At 33.6% G+C, this 15,522-nt stretch overlaps 1 pseudogene; it reads right to left on the minus strand.

Annotated features, from left to right (window-relative positions):
• Window positions 1–14,145: 14,145 nt before the first annotated feature.
• Window positions 14,146–14,868, minus strand: LOC114226452 (swi5-dependent recombination DNA repair protein 1 homolog pseudogene; annotated as a pseudogene).
• Between the last annotated feature and the right edge of the window lie 654 nt (window positions 14,869–15,522).

A 15,522-nucleotide genomic window follows, 5' to 3' on the forward strand; every position in this document is an offset into this window, starting at 1 on the left:
TTTTTTCTTCTTGCCTTACAGTCCCGGGCATCAGAAAATATGGCAATTTCTTAATATAAGCTATATATAAGCTATATATATATATATTTTAAATATATTTACATTAAATATATACATATATAAATAGATATCTGTGTGTATACACACACACACACACACACACACACATATATATATATATATATGTTATGTAGGTGGTACCTAAATAGAAGTGATTTCTCTATTATGAGCATTTGTGAAAAGAATTAAAGCCAAAGCTATTTTGCAACATTCTTGCAACTGCAAACAAGGGGAAAAGTGAATAATGCTTTATGTTGTTATTCTGAACTCCCTTCTCAATATTGGCCTCATTAAAATAAGCAGTACACCTGGCCTGCTTGATCCTCACACAGATGATAAATAGCTAAGCTTCTGCCAAAGCCCCTACATATAGATTTTCTACATTCTGTGCCTTTGGCTAAAGGGAAATAATAGCTAAGCAAATCTAATTGTTAGCAACAACCAAGTAGTCTACTATTTGAGGACAGCTCTAAGTAGCAGTTGTACAAGTATTGGCACACTAAACTTCTGGAAGATCCTTGTGTATCCTTCTTTTCATTTCAAGTGTTAATTGGCAACAACATTCAAATGCATTTGCATAAATAATGGTAGTCTTCTGAAAACCACTGACGTAAGCTATTAAAACTGCAATGGGGCCTATAGTTACATACACAGAAGTAGAACGTGTCCATTTGTTGATTAAATTAAACCATTTCCTCCCCTAAATGTGACTAAAAGCAATGCCAGTTTGATTGATGAACACTTTACCATAAATCTAAGAACAGAATCAGAAAGAGCACTAAAAGAATAAAATACCAAATGACTGATGCTTGGATACCAACACGTAGATGGCAAATAATCACAGTATACATATGTTGGTACATTTCAAGTAATATATTGCAATAATAGACCACATTAGTTTTGCAACAAATAGAAAATGACCATGTGTTTGTAATTCGGGCAGCTCGATTTATATTGGTGACAAAAGCAGTGCTCACATTTTTTTGTCAGGTAAGGAAAAAACAACAGTGTTTTGCTTCAAGAAAATTATATTTCTGAAGTCAGTGGAGATTATGACTTATAGAGAGACCATCCATCCCACCACTATCAGTAGCAAATAAGATTTCTGTTTTAGCTCAAACCCCTCCTATGGGGACATGCCAAACACCACTTTTTATATAGGTGGCCAATCTATCTAAATAATACAAAAACTAAACAACTAAAATATAATTGTTTTAGCCTTATTATTACTTTTCTATTTATTTTTACTTTATTAATATAAGTACTTATAATTGTGGTTTATGCATTTATAAAACATTGGAGACAAAATAATTATTATACATTTTTATTAAAGTATTTGTTGTTTGAGAATTATTTCAATGACTTAACATTGGTCAAAGCAATGTTTTATCCCCCCATAAAACACTCTATATTTATTAGTTAATAATAAAAACAAGCCTTTGATTATTTTATTAGATAAATTACTTAAAAGTAAAATTTATATAAATAATAATCAATGATATATTCTAACCACTAGTAAATTATAAATATAACTGCAAATATATCTTCTTTTCAATTTTATTCAAATACTTAACTTATATAGCATAAATACCAAATATTAAATCATTAAAATGTTCATTTGATTTTTTTTTCATGCAGATGTCCTTGTTGATATGTCCTCCATTTAGACTAGGATCAGATTGGAAATAATCTTTAAGATGAGAAGAAAAAGCACAAAATGAAAATATAGATAATTGGGATTAAAATTAAACTTGTTAGCATTTCCACTTAAACAAAAGCAAGAAGTATATCTATTTTGTAGAGGATATAGAATAGACTTTGTTAAGAGTTGTCAGGAATTAGTTGTTTCTTTAAGGCATATCTTAAATATGGTTGAAAGGAAATTCTAGTAACTTTCAAAACTCCTCCCATTAAATTTTAGAAGAGATGTTCCTGCCAAGTTACGGGTCCTATAATTTTGCTTTATTAATGAATACATATTACATCTAATTCAATACTGCATAATTCTTATTTAAACATGCTTGTGATATTTGTCCATTAAAAAGAAATTTTTTTATCAGTGTATAGTTTTTCACATATTTCAGAGAAATGACTCATAATGATTAAGATCTAATGGGCTTGATTATTTAGACATTTAAATAAGTATATTAAATAAGTATATTAACAGTGAAAATACACTGTATATACTGCTTAGAAGAAATGTAATCTAATTAATGTGAGACATTCCTAAAGCCGTGGCCTGTGAACCTTATCAGCTAACTAGCTATTTTATAGATATATTTAGATTTTTAAAGACTATAATTTTTTAAGTCTAAGTTGGTGTTGTGATGTAAGTTCTCTACATTTTTCCTATCTGAAATCTTAAATGACTGTAAAATTTGTATTTCAAATATAATGTTTCAGGAATAATTAGATACAGAACAATGAAAAGCATTCTTAAAAAATGAAAAGAAAAAGCAATCTTGTAACTAGGATCACAGTTATATTATAAACACAAGATAAATGTATATAATTTTAAAGTTTTGTCCGTGGTATTTTCACCTGCTCTTGTAGTCATGATTTCATCATCATTTATTTTCTACCTCATGACATTTACCTTCCTTTCTTGTCTTACTAGATTCCTTCTACTTAAGCCCTTGGTTCCTATAAAGCAAACAAACAGGTAGCTTCTCTAGTTCTTGTGTGCATCCTCTTTCTTTTTTTTTCCTCCCTTTATTCATTTTTCATTTACAGAGGTGCCCATGACCAAATTATTACCCTTGATTACCTGCTCTGTGAAAATGGAGCTTGGTTCTATTAATATACTTGTCCTTTGCTAACTGGAATGATGTTTGTCAGTAGAAAGCAGTAGAGAGATACAGCTAGGTGGAAAGAGCTTTTCTTTTTTGTTTTGGTGTGTTCCTCTTCACCAGCTTCTACGGTGATGCAGCTTCTCCAGCATCTGGCTCCTGCTTTTGGGGCAGCTTTTCTGGAGCTGGGCTTCTGAAACAGGTAGGTTCTTCAGTTCCAGGCTTCTTTCTACAGCACAGGCGGCTTCTGAGGGGCAACCTCTCCAGTTCCTTGGTTTCGCCAAGGCCAGGCTCCTGCGCTGTGTGTGACATTTCCAGGACCAAGCTTCTGCAGAGCGTGTAATCCCTCTCATGTCTGACTTCTGCAGTACCTGCCAGCTGACAGCACCCAGGTGCCTTAGCTTCTCCTAAAATCCCCCCTCTAATGGTCTCTTAGCCAAACGCCTTTCCATGAACAGCTTTCCCAGGCAGTTAGAGAGTGAGCAAGTTCCAGCAAATTCCACTGGTGAGACCCCACAGTGACTTCTCTGCCATTCCGTGAGTTACGGGCATACATTCCTCTTCGGATCCTCTATGTCAGTTCTGGGATTAGTGATGCACTTTATATTCACTATTGCTATATCCTTTAGATTTCTCTTTACATCTATTGGCCAACACATTTTACTCCCTGTTTCAGTGATTTTATATTAAACTTATTCCATTCAATTGCCATGTGGTTTTTCTTTCCTTCTTGGACCCTGATTGATATAATAATCAAACTTTCTGAATGTGCAGTATATAACCTACATCTCTTATTTCTATTTATTCAACTGCATTGAGGAAGTTATTCTCACCACTTAGCTTATGCTGATATTTAATTCATTAATTCACTCATCTATTGATTTTTATTTTGTTTTGTTCAATGTAGGCAATGCAACAGGCAGTATGCTGATGGGTGTGTAAACCAATTATATTTCACATAAGACCAAAAGTTTCAGGAATGAATCACAGGTAATTAAAGAGTATAAACTGTTACAGAAACCTAACAGAAACATGTTAGGTTGTACTACTTAATATTTTACCTATTTGAAAATTCCTTCAAAAGGATACATTCAAATGGATAGAAAGAAAGGTAGCAAATACTACTACACATGAAATAATAATAGTAATAATAATAATAATAAAATCTCTGCTATGCATCAAATTGTCATCACTTAATACTCCAGCCTCCTTTTAGGGAACAAACCTGTGCTACTCATAAAAAAGAGTAAAACCATATGAAAATACACTGAAGGCAGATGATCATATTAAAATATAAACATTTAGACTCTGTACTTAGAGCACTATTTACTGCTTCCAGAATTAACAAATAACAAAAGATCATTCACATGAAATCATGTGCATGACAAAAACATACTCTACATATAATACTTTTGCCTTATGATTTATTTTTTCAATATTTTACTTAAACTTTAAATTCTCTAAAACTTGTCAAAGGAGCACCTGTAACGTGGGCAATTGTTGGGCATGTTATAGTCATTCTACCTCTAGGTAATATGTATATATATATATATATACACATACATACATACATACATACATATATATATATATAAAACAAAATACTGAACACAATGAAAAAATTATCTGAGCTCTTCCCAGCTGTACAGATGGTAACAACCTTTCATCTCTTATTGTATCTTTTTATTGTCTAGACATCTATTTTTGAATAAAAGTAGTTCTTTCCCCATCAATCATTTCAGCCAACAAGTGTTTATTAAATGCTTATTTTATATCTGGCAATTGTAATATAAATTCTGTATGTTCTCATTTCTTAAAGAATTTATAATCTAGTAAGGGACTCTAACTGTATTTAGGCAGCACTTTTCATAGAGAAAGCTCCTGAAGAGATAAAAGGAAATAAACGACATTTCAGGTGGGGCATATAGAGAAAACAGGGCATGCAAATATTTGAGGTGATGAAAGGCAAGCGAAAAAAAAATACAGTGTGTTCTGCAGAGAGAGAATAGTTTAATGATCCTCAAAAGATGAGAGAGGGCCCATGGAAAATTCATTTGGAGAAGTTAGTGGGAGCAGATTTTGAAAGACTTTATGTTGTGTCATATTAAAATAGTGGGGCATAATCATGTGACTATGAACTCTAATTTTTACAACCGTTAGGCCAATTTGGGTGCCCCATTATTATGCAGTAATCCATGACAGGTAAGTATTGCAATTAATAGGAAAAAAGAATAATTTTATAATTGTTAAATATTTTTCTGAGAATATAAGCAGTCAGAGTATAATACAAACTGAAGAATACTTATTTGTTTAATCTGTAGTAAATACCTATTAGTCTTAAATAACCAGATTACTGTAGGTGCATATAATGCCTAAATATAGTAAAAACTCAAGGGAAAAAAAGTATAAGGGATATATATGAACTACTTCTTGCTTAAAATAGCTTTTAAAAGTCAGATAAAGGAATAAAACAGGCCTTGTGTTACCCTGCAGATTATAAAGTAGTTCTTGAACACCACTTAATCCTCTCTCAATCAGTGCCTTAAATTTAGTAGAACAATTTGAGAAAGTTTATGCTGGGATATAACCTACATCTAATCATCAGTTCACCTTATCAAATACCTTATAAATTACTTCAGTGCATTTTTGAGACTCCAAGTTTCAGTGCAGAATTGCCAAATGCTAATTATTATTTTGTTCCTACCACACAGGCAAGCATATATTTTTAAAAAGAAAAACTTTCAGGAAAGTAGATATGATGCATTTCTAAAGCAGTTGAGGAAAGCTAACACAGCATCTCTTTTTTGGTTGATATTGATTATAAAATGGACAATACAATTTTGTGCTCTTCAAATCATGCAAGTAAAATATAGTGTATTTGATCATAAATAAATCATACAATTTTTTCAATGTTATCCAACATTGATATTGAGCATTAATATGAAAATAACTATATATACATATATATATATATGTATATATAGCAGGAGGAAAGAAACATATATTAAATAACGAATTCTCTGGGCCTTACTTTAAGTGATATTCAAAGGTTAATTACAATGAAAGAGAATGGCATGATTATTATAAATTTTGCACAGGCCTTCCTGGAAGACTTAACATAAAAAGCATATCTGGAGTATAGAAAAGTAGATGGATGAGAACTGTGTGAGCCCAGCCATGGATGAAGAAAATAAAACTTCTTTTTCTAAGATCGTTAATTTTGACTGAAATGGAGAATGGTATTAAAAAAAAAAAAAAAAAGACTGGAAGGGCGCCTAGGTGGCTCAGTCCATTAAGCATCTGCCTTTGGCTCAGGTCATGATCCCGGGGTTCTGAGACTGAGCCCTGAAGCAGGGTCCCTTCTCCCTCTCCTCCCCGCTCATGCTCTCTCCCTTTCTCTCTCTCAAATAAATAAATAAATAAAATCTTAAAAAAAATAAAGACTGGAACTTTGAGATTGTGAGATTTGTAAACCAAAGCAATATACTTTTACTTTGCTTAGTAGGACTAAGAAAAGAGAGTCAGCAAAGGCCATTAAGAATTGAGTTCTAATAATTCAAACAGTGCTTTATAAAGACTGATATTCAGCAGTTTGAAGATACACATGAACACAGAGATCGTTGAGGCAGGTTGGCTTAAGTGAGTGACATGAATCTATGTAAAGTTTCAGGAATGACTTAGGATAACCCCAAAGACTATGGCTATGAGAAATAAAAGTATGGGGCAATATAACACATTTTAAGAAAACTGTGATGACTTAACGACTGCCTATTTTCAAGGAAGAAGGAAATGTCAACGAAAACTGACACTTTGTTAGTTTGAGTGTACAAAGTGTTCATAAACTGAGTACAGGAAAATGGAAAATAACTCTATTTTGGAATACCCCTTGAAAGCACAATTGGTGAATTAGATGAATGAATTAGACTACTTTTCATTGGGAGGATGAAATGTTACAAAAGCCTGAAGGAAAAAAGAAATTAGGAAGGTCAACAGTAACCATTTTGGAATGAAAAGTTTCTCTAATATGTTTCAGAGGAGCAAAACAAAGAAATGGTAAATCTTATATTTTTTACTTTAAAGGGTCTATGTAACTTAAGTATTATCTTCTTTTTACATATTAATGGTCTAATAGCCTCAGGTTCATTTGTCATCTTTATTTGTTGTAGAGTAGTCTGAGGTTTTTCTCTCTAATTATCCAATTATAAACTTTAATGGCAGATGGAAATACTTTCAGAGCTACTTAAATCTGAATTTAACATGGAATTGTGGAGGTATGTCTTTGGGGGAGCACCTCTTGAATGAAGGTCAGTTTTAATAGAGGACCTAGAATAAATGGGGTAAATCCTTATGTAATTTGGCATATTAATAATGTTAAGTATGGCCAACTAGCTACTCAGTTAAAATTAAGGTAGTTATGGACATGAGCTATTAAACTAAAGTTAGTATTACTGAAAATTAAAATAAAATTAAAACCAAAATAATAATGTATAAATTAGGATAGGTTAAGCTATTTGCTGTAAGACAAACCCCTCAGATTGTAGTAGATTAAGGTAGAGGCTTATTTTTCCTCATGCAGACACCTAGTGTGGCTCTAGGTGCTCTAGTGGTGATCTACTAGATACAGGATGTTTTCTTTCTATGGCTCCACCCTCTCAACTAAAGCCCTTCCCCAGCACTATCCTGGCAGGGGAAGATAGTAGAGGATCCCACACCAAAAATTAAATGCTTCCACAAGAAAAGGACTAATTTCAATTCACAGCCCACTGGGAGAACTTGTCAAATAGCCATGCCCTCTAACAAAGTATAAAGAAGAAATTGTCCTTCTTGTCACTGAAAGGGGGGAGCACAAGATTTCATTGATATAATTAGAATTTGTCAAAAATACCATACTGAAAAGTACTAAAGAGTCATTCCAACATTCACACTATTCACAATTTGCTCATTCATTTTCTTTCCATGAGCATTATTTATTTAAAAAATTATTTTTCCCCAAAGATTATCTGGAATATTGTATTCAGAGTTCCTGATCAGCATGAACCTCCTGTAATGAGAATTTCTGCCAAAGTAATGAAATGTAAGGTGTGGAGAGTCTTCAACATCTTATTGACCATTATTTTGGAAATATTAAAAATAGTTTACAAGCCTCTGATACCACATTGCACAATTCTTAGCTCTATAAGTATTTCATTAGGAAATTATCTGTATATGTGAAACATTAGTTTTAGTTGTGTGTGTGTATGTGTGTGTGTGTCTGATCCTTTCACTTTCTTGCTTAGATCATTTTAATATTTTTCTAGTGTTCTTATGTTACAGTTCATAGAATTTAACAATTCCTTTGATACCTATCATAATCTGGCTTCTACATGCTTTTCATTCTTTGGCAATTCTCCCCCACTTTCATTAGGCTCCAATCACAGTAGCCTTCTCCTATTTTGAATGTGCCAAGCACCTTCCATCTTTAGATCTCCATAGTATTATTTTCTCTTTTCAGCAATTCCTTTCTCCATGAATTTGCTCAATCAACTCCTATCTAATCTTTACATCTCCGATTCAATGATACAATATTACTTCATTCAAAAGTTGGCTTTTTTTAATCTTGTCTCTACCTACCTCACCTCAAAATACCTTGATTTTTCTACATGTTGCTATACCAATGGCTATCTTTGCACTATAGCATATTAACTATGTATTTATATATCTACATTTCTCCTGTATTAAATCTCCATGGAAGTAGGGATATGATGACTACTATACACCTAGCATCTATCATAGTGCCCATTCTATAAAAATATGTCAATTTTATAAAAGAATAAATGAAAATAGTTAAGTTGCATAATAGTTTCTCTAATATATTACATAGGCTTGGTGTTTAAATGTGAATCATCTAAATATAATATCAGCATAATATACATTATACATTATGTACATAATACACATTACTATATATTATATAATATTATATATGTGTGTAAATATACATACATGCTCACATACACTCCTGTAGAATATTCAGGGGAAGAGAGGGAGGAGAAGGAAGCAGCAACAAGGAACATTCTAAAGATAAAGAAGAAGCAGCCATCACCAGCTGACATCATTATCTGTGTTCAACATGCAAATCAGAATGGACTCCATTTCATCAAGATGCAGGGAAGGAAATAAGCTAACAATAGAATGTGCCCACTTACAATATGAGAGTATTCTGCTTGTTTCTTTTGATTGTGGCCACAATCCAGCCTCCTTTTGGATATCTAGTGCTGGCTGGCCTCCCAGAATTGGCTCCTGGCCCAGGTCTATCTTGTTGTTCTGTGGAATGCTCTGGAGAGATTTTGTTTGGAAAATGAGCACAATGGCAAGTAACACAGCACTTAGATTTTCAGGTATGGTCAACAGTGTATGGCTTCATAAAACTGTAGTTCCCCGAATCTTTCCAAGTGTGAGAAGGTGACTGCCAGAATTTCAAGTGTGTGGGATTTCCATTTGGAGTGGAAATGTGCAGCACACTTGAACACACTTGGAACCAGAGCAAGAAAAACCATAGAAAATAGTAAGAATGTAGAGTAAATCATTAAGTAATAGACCTGGGCCAGACTGAGTTCAGACACCTAATGTCATGATAGAGCAATTTGTTAAGTTGTGCGTTAGTTTTCTATAGGTGCCATAAAAATTACCAGTAATTTAGTCTCTTAAAACAAGAGAAATTTATTATCTCACAGTTCTGTAGGTCAGAATCTGGTAGGATCTCTTAGTTTCCCTTCTCAGAGTCATAAGACCAAAATCAAGGCGTCCACAGATCTAAGTCCTTGTCTGGAGGTTCTGGAGCATAACGCACTTTTGACTTATTTAGATAATTGGCTAAATTCAGATTCATGCAATTATAGGTCCTGTTCACTTTCTGGTTCTCGGTTCAGGGGTCATTCTCAGTTGTAGGACTGCCTGCATTCCCTGGTACATGGCCTCCCTCATCTCCAAAGCCAGCAACAGCAGATGAGGTCCCTCTAATACTTCAAATCACTCCCGCCTCTTCCACCACAACTCCTTGACTCTAGCTGGAGAAATGTCTCACTTGTAAAGGTTCATGCAATTAGATTTGGCCAATCTGGTTAATTCAAAATAATCTTCCCATCTCAACATTTGTAATTGTGACCACATCTATAAAGGCCATTTTGCCATGTAGCCAAAACATATTCACAGCTGCCGAGGAATAAGATGTGGCTATCATTTGAGAGACCATTATTTAGTCATGAGTTAGAGAATTATTTTTTACTTTTATTTCTTATTTATTTATTTATTTATTTATTTATTTATTTGAGAGAGAGAGAATGAGAGATAGAGAGCATGAGAGGGAAGAGGGTCAGAGGGAGAAGCAGACTCCCTGCTGAGCAGGGAGCCCGATGTGGGACTCGATCCCGGGACTCCAGGATCATGACCTGAGCCGAAGGCAGTCGCTTAACCAACTGAGCCACCCAGGCGCCCTTTTACTTTTATTTCTTGAGTTTTCTTTTATCTCAGCATAATGGCAATAGTGCTATCTTTACTTGATATATTTAGGGACTTGAGAATTTTATGCTAATTTCCAAGCTTCAAGTCAAAAGGCGCCTGGAAGTTCCTTAAGGGAAATAATGACCTAATAGATCTCTTTTTAATGACAGATAATGTGATAAAGCCATGACTTGGCAAGTGCAGGGGTTGTCTTGCTTGGTTTTTTGTGGTATATCTGGTATGCCTCATTACAAAAAGAGATAGTAAAGGAAGACTCCTTTGGCAATGTGTGCAATGCCCAGCTACCTGTAAATCTGCTTTGGCATACTGAGATACTGCTTTATTCTCTACTTGTCTATTTTAGGCAGTTCATAAACACAGCTTGGCTTGTTTATTAGAGTTCAAAAAACTGGCAAAGTACATCACTACAGCTCTTTTTCATCTGCTGTGTTGACATGAAGATCAGTGACCCTTTTTGAATGATCGAGATTTTGACAACTTAATTTCTGTGTCATGAGTTGCGAAGATAACACTATTTTTGTGAATTCCACACCTAATAAATCCTTAAGAAATGTCTTCCATTTTTAGTATTGAAAGTAATTTAATGTTAAAATTAAAAGATTTATTTTTTAGTTTACTTTTCATTCACTGAATAAACTCAACTGACTTGTTGGCCCTTTTCCTCTTTCATGGAATATCTGATTCAACCAGGACAGAAAAAGAAATTTAAAACATGATGGCATTAACTGGAAAGGAAATAAAGTATCTCAAAGAAGAAACTAAGAAAATATTTTTTGATGACCAGATTATACTTTTGAGATGAGCAAACAAAAGTACACTTTCGGACCACCTTTAGATTTGAGGGTTTGCATTTTTATATTCAAATACTGGTACAACTTTCAAATTGTATTTGCATTCCTAGAGAACAAGAGAGCATTTGTTTTTCAATGTTTAACAAATTACCACAAACTTAGCTACTTGCTACTTAAAACAATACTTACTCATTATCTCACAATCTCTATAGATCAGAAATCCACGCATGGCTGAATTGAGCTCTCTGCTCTGGAAATCACAAGGCTGAAATCAAAATGTCACCAGTTATTCTCCTTTCTGGAGCTCAGGCTCTTCTTTCAAATTCAAATGTTTTTTGAAAAACATTTGTTTGCAATACAGGAAGACTAAGAACCTCATTCTCTGTTTCTATCTGTTGAACAGGAACCACTTTTTAGCTCCTAGAAGCCATCTGCAGGTCTGAGCCACTTGGCCCCCAACATAGACCATCTCAGATTCCAATGTCTCTGACTTCAGAAAAGGCCCAGTCCTTTTAAGGGTTCACTTAGTTAAATAAAGCCCACCTTGATAATCTCTTTTGATTAAATCAAAGTTGACTAATAAATAAAAAAGATCACAGTAGTGATATCCCATCCTATTCACAAATGCCTCCAGAACTCATGAGGAGATTATAAAAGGTTTATAGAGCGAGGAACAAAAATTATGGGGTATCATCTTAAAATCCTGTCTACCAAAAGTAGATTGTGTGCTTTCAAATACAAAGTATTGTTTGTATGTAGCATGTAATGAATAGTTCCAAGTCCATTTTGGTGATTTATTGAAGGCATGTTAAAAGATGAAATCCTAGATTTTTTGCATTTGCTAAAGTTCTTACTGAGAATTCCTATTGTGAGTGCTTGCAATTATAAAATAGAGAAACATATTCTGGCACATCTGCCTGCCTATTTGCTAATAATATAGACAGACAATTGAACTGTCAGAATTGCATACAAACATTTAAATAACAGTAATAATAACATTTTACAACTATATAATATATATACAAATAATTTTGGTATATTTTGAAAAATGACCTCATATAATTCTAGACCTTAGAAATATGAACATTTCTAATAAAAATTTTAATTCCTGGGAAAATACTTCAATTACTAGAAAGTATGTATCATGTGAAACCAAAATATAAAGTGAACACATAGCTTAAGAAATACACACTATGAACAGGGACAGACCATTTCAAGAATTTTATAAAAATTAGATGACTTGCTAAAGAAAAAAAATAAGGTAATTGGTTAGACATGTAAATCCAAGGAGATTTATGAGATGACAGTAAACATCATATGAGAAATTAATCAGCTGTTACATGCAGTGAGCAGCATTATCCTGAGGATTCAGAATGGAATCATGTCATTGGATATGAAATCTGGAAGTCAGTTACCCATCAACAAAAAGTACTCAAATGGATTATGAACCTAGTCATAAAAAATATTAAAATTACCAACAACGAAAAAATCCCTCCTGTAAAAGAAATAAAAGCAATATCTTTGGTCAAAATATTATGGAAACTATAATATCATATAAATAAAACCAGTAATGTATAAGTAATTTTCTATAGAAAGTATATATAGGCTTTTAAAACTGTGTAAATGTAGTTGTACAGTGAGGAATCCATACAAGAATTAAACAAATTTATAATTTATTATGCTGATAAAATCCAGCATCTATATATTGAAAACTGAACTTCTTTTCTACTCTTCTAAAGATCTTGCTCTTCCTGTGTTCTAATATGTTCGAATATCATCACTACCTACTTAGCCATAGTCAATACATTATACCACAACCATCAGAACACATCATCAAATTATTCTGATTCCAGTTCAGAAAGATGTCTTGAATCTATTTCTTGTTTTTTTTTCCTTCTTTTTTTTTTATTTAAATTCAATTAGCCAACTATAGTGTATCATTAGTTTCAGATATTGAGTTCAGTAATTCATCAGTTGCATGTAACACCCAGTGCTCATTGCATCACGTGCCCTCCTTAATGCCCATCAGCCAATTACCCCATTCCCCACACACCTTCCCCTCCAACAACCCACAGTTTGTTTCCTATATAGTTAAGAGCCTCTCATGGTTTGTCTCCCTCTCTGATTTCTTTCCATTCTGTTTTCCCTCCCTTCCCCTATGATCCTCTGCTCTGTTTCTTATATTCCACATATGAGTGAAACCATATAATTGTCTCTCTCTGACTGATTTATTTTGCTTAGCATAATCCCCTCCAGTTCCATCCATGTCGATGTTATCTCTTTCTGTCTTCTGTGTTCACAGCAATTTTCCATTGTACTTTACAGATTATAGACATCATATAAACCTATGGAAAATTTTAATATACACATAATCAGGCCTCTCCTAAAATTATGATTCAGAAAGCCTGGTTGGGAGCCCAAATATCTATCTTTTCTAAAAGCTTTGCATGTTATGCTATTGAGCTCTTTTGGTGAAAACTAGTATTGGTTTTCTGGATTTCACTATTTTTTTTTTTTTTGGACATATGAACAACTTTAATTACCTGCTACAACCATGCAGAAGGAAATATGTGGTAAATGGATAAAAACACGGTTCATAAACTTAGAAGACAGGCAGGCATTTTTAGACCACTTCAGGTTTAGACATTAAGCAGACTGAAGTATTTTTTAACATTTAAAATAAAACCTTAAAAAAAAATAGAACTTTTTTACCGCAGTAAACAAAACAATGTATTAAATTTGACTTCCAGAAATGACCAAATTATTTTTTAAACATGATTTAATTTTTTTCACATTTCTTTAAATGTCAAGTTTTCTTTGGCAAACTTATCCAAAATACTAAATTTTCATTTTAGAACTTATTTTATATTTATATAACAGAGTGCCCTAAATTGATGTTCATCAAGATACCTTTCTCTAGGCCCTAATGGTCTCTACCTTCCTTTTAAAATGTATTATCTTTTAAGTTGTCATTCTCAAAAATATTCTGGAGAAAAAATTATGAATTAAACACCAATAAACTCTTCTTCATTTCTGTTATAGTGTAGTAATTTATCATCTAACCCACAGTGGTTTATCAGCTGAGTAAGGCTGAGTTTGTTGTTCTCCTCAGACATAGCTGACTGCAACTCATAAAGCAACAGCTGGCTACAGCTTCTCCACTTCTGTATTAACACCTGTAACTGAGACAGGTCATTCTTTGATCTATACATTTTGACCAGTTTTAGCCTCCGCAGAAAGTCTTCTTTCTCCTCAATACGCTTCACCAATTTTGCTCTTTCTTCACTTAATCCTTGTTTTGGAAGATTCTCATTCACAAAGTCACTTTGGAGATCACTGCAAGACTCGGTATCAAGAGATTTAGATTCACATGCACTGATACTCTTGAAGGTATTTTTCAAACATGTACTTTCTTTGAATTCACCATCTATGTGTTTAAAACTTTCTTGAAGTTCCAAACAGTTTTCTTCTATTGAAGATGCTGGTTTCTCAGGAAAAGTCTGATCGTTTTCTTCATTCTCTACTTCAAGACGTTTCACCACACTGTAACGGGAATTAAATGAAGATCTAGTTTTCCTCAATTGTTCTCTAAGTGTTGCACTCATAGGTTGTTTTCTTGTGCTACTTGTCCGGGGAGATGGTGGATTGGCGCAAGCCCGTGGAGTGCTAGGTAAAATCACACCTGAGTCGGATGGATTTTCCATCTTGAAAATAAAATCTTGGTTTACCTCTCCGCCATCCCCAGAGCGCAGAGAACGCGCGCTGCCGCGGCGGGGCGGGGCCGCACGGGTGGATTTCACTATTGATATAAACTTCTAACTGGCTTTCTTGTTAATAATTTATTTCTTCACTATGATACAACATCCACAAGGTTCTCAGAATGCCCAACCTTAAAAACTGTTGTTATATTAATTCTCCATTAGTGCATTTCTATATTACCCTATCCTTAGTTGATAGTTAGAACTTGTAAGCATGAGATCTGAAATTTATCAAAATGTATTTTTGCCAGTCTCATCATGCACCAATTATATCCTCTCTTTTAGGAATATTGAATTTTCTCTATTCACTGGCATGGCATACATTTTCACACTCATGTGAGTTTTTGTATATTCCTACATAAGTTGTTTGCATTCCCCAAATTTTACCTACCACTTTTTCTGTCTATGAAAACTTCTACTCATTCTTTAAGAAGCGTTTTAAATGGAATCGTCTCAATGCCATTTTACTTATACAAACAAAATTAGTTTATCATTCTCTGTGGCCCACCAAAATTCCCTCATACTTTAATAAAGTACTTATATACTTACAAATCTGTCATACACCAAATTTCTACTTGTTCAAAAAAAGAAGCTAGGTCTTTTTATCTTTGTGCTAGCCATATA

Source organism: Eumetopias jubatus, unplaced genomic scaffold, assembly GCF_037043125.1.
Source record: "Eumetopias jubatus isolate StellerSeaLion01/CBP00866 unplaced genomic scaffold, mEumJub1_p1.0 scaffold_2, whole genome shotgun sequence".
NCBI lineage: Eukaryota > Metazoa > Chordata > Mammalia > Carnivora > Otariidae > Eumetopias > Eumetopias jubatus.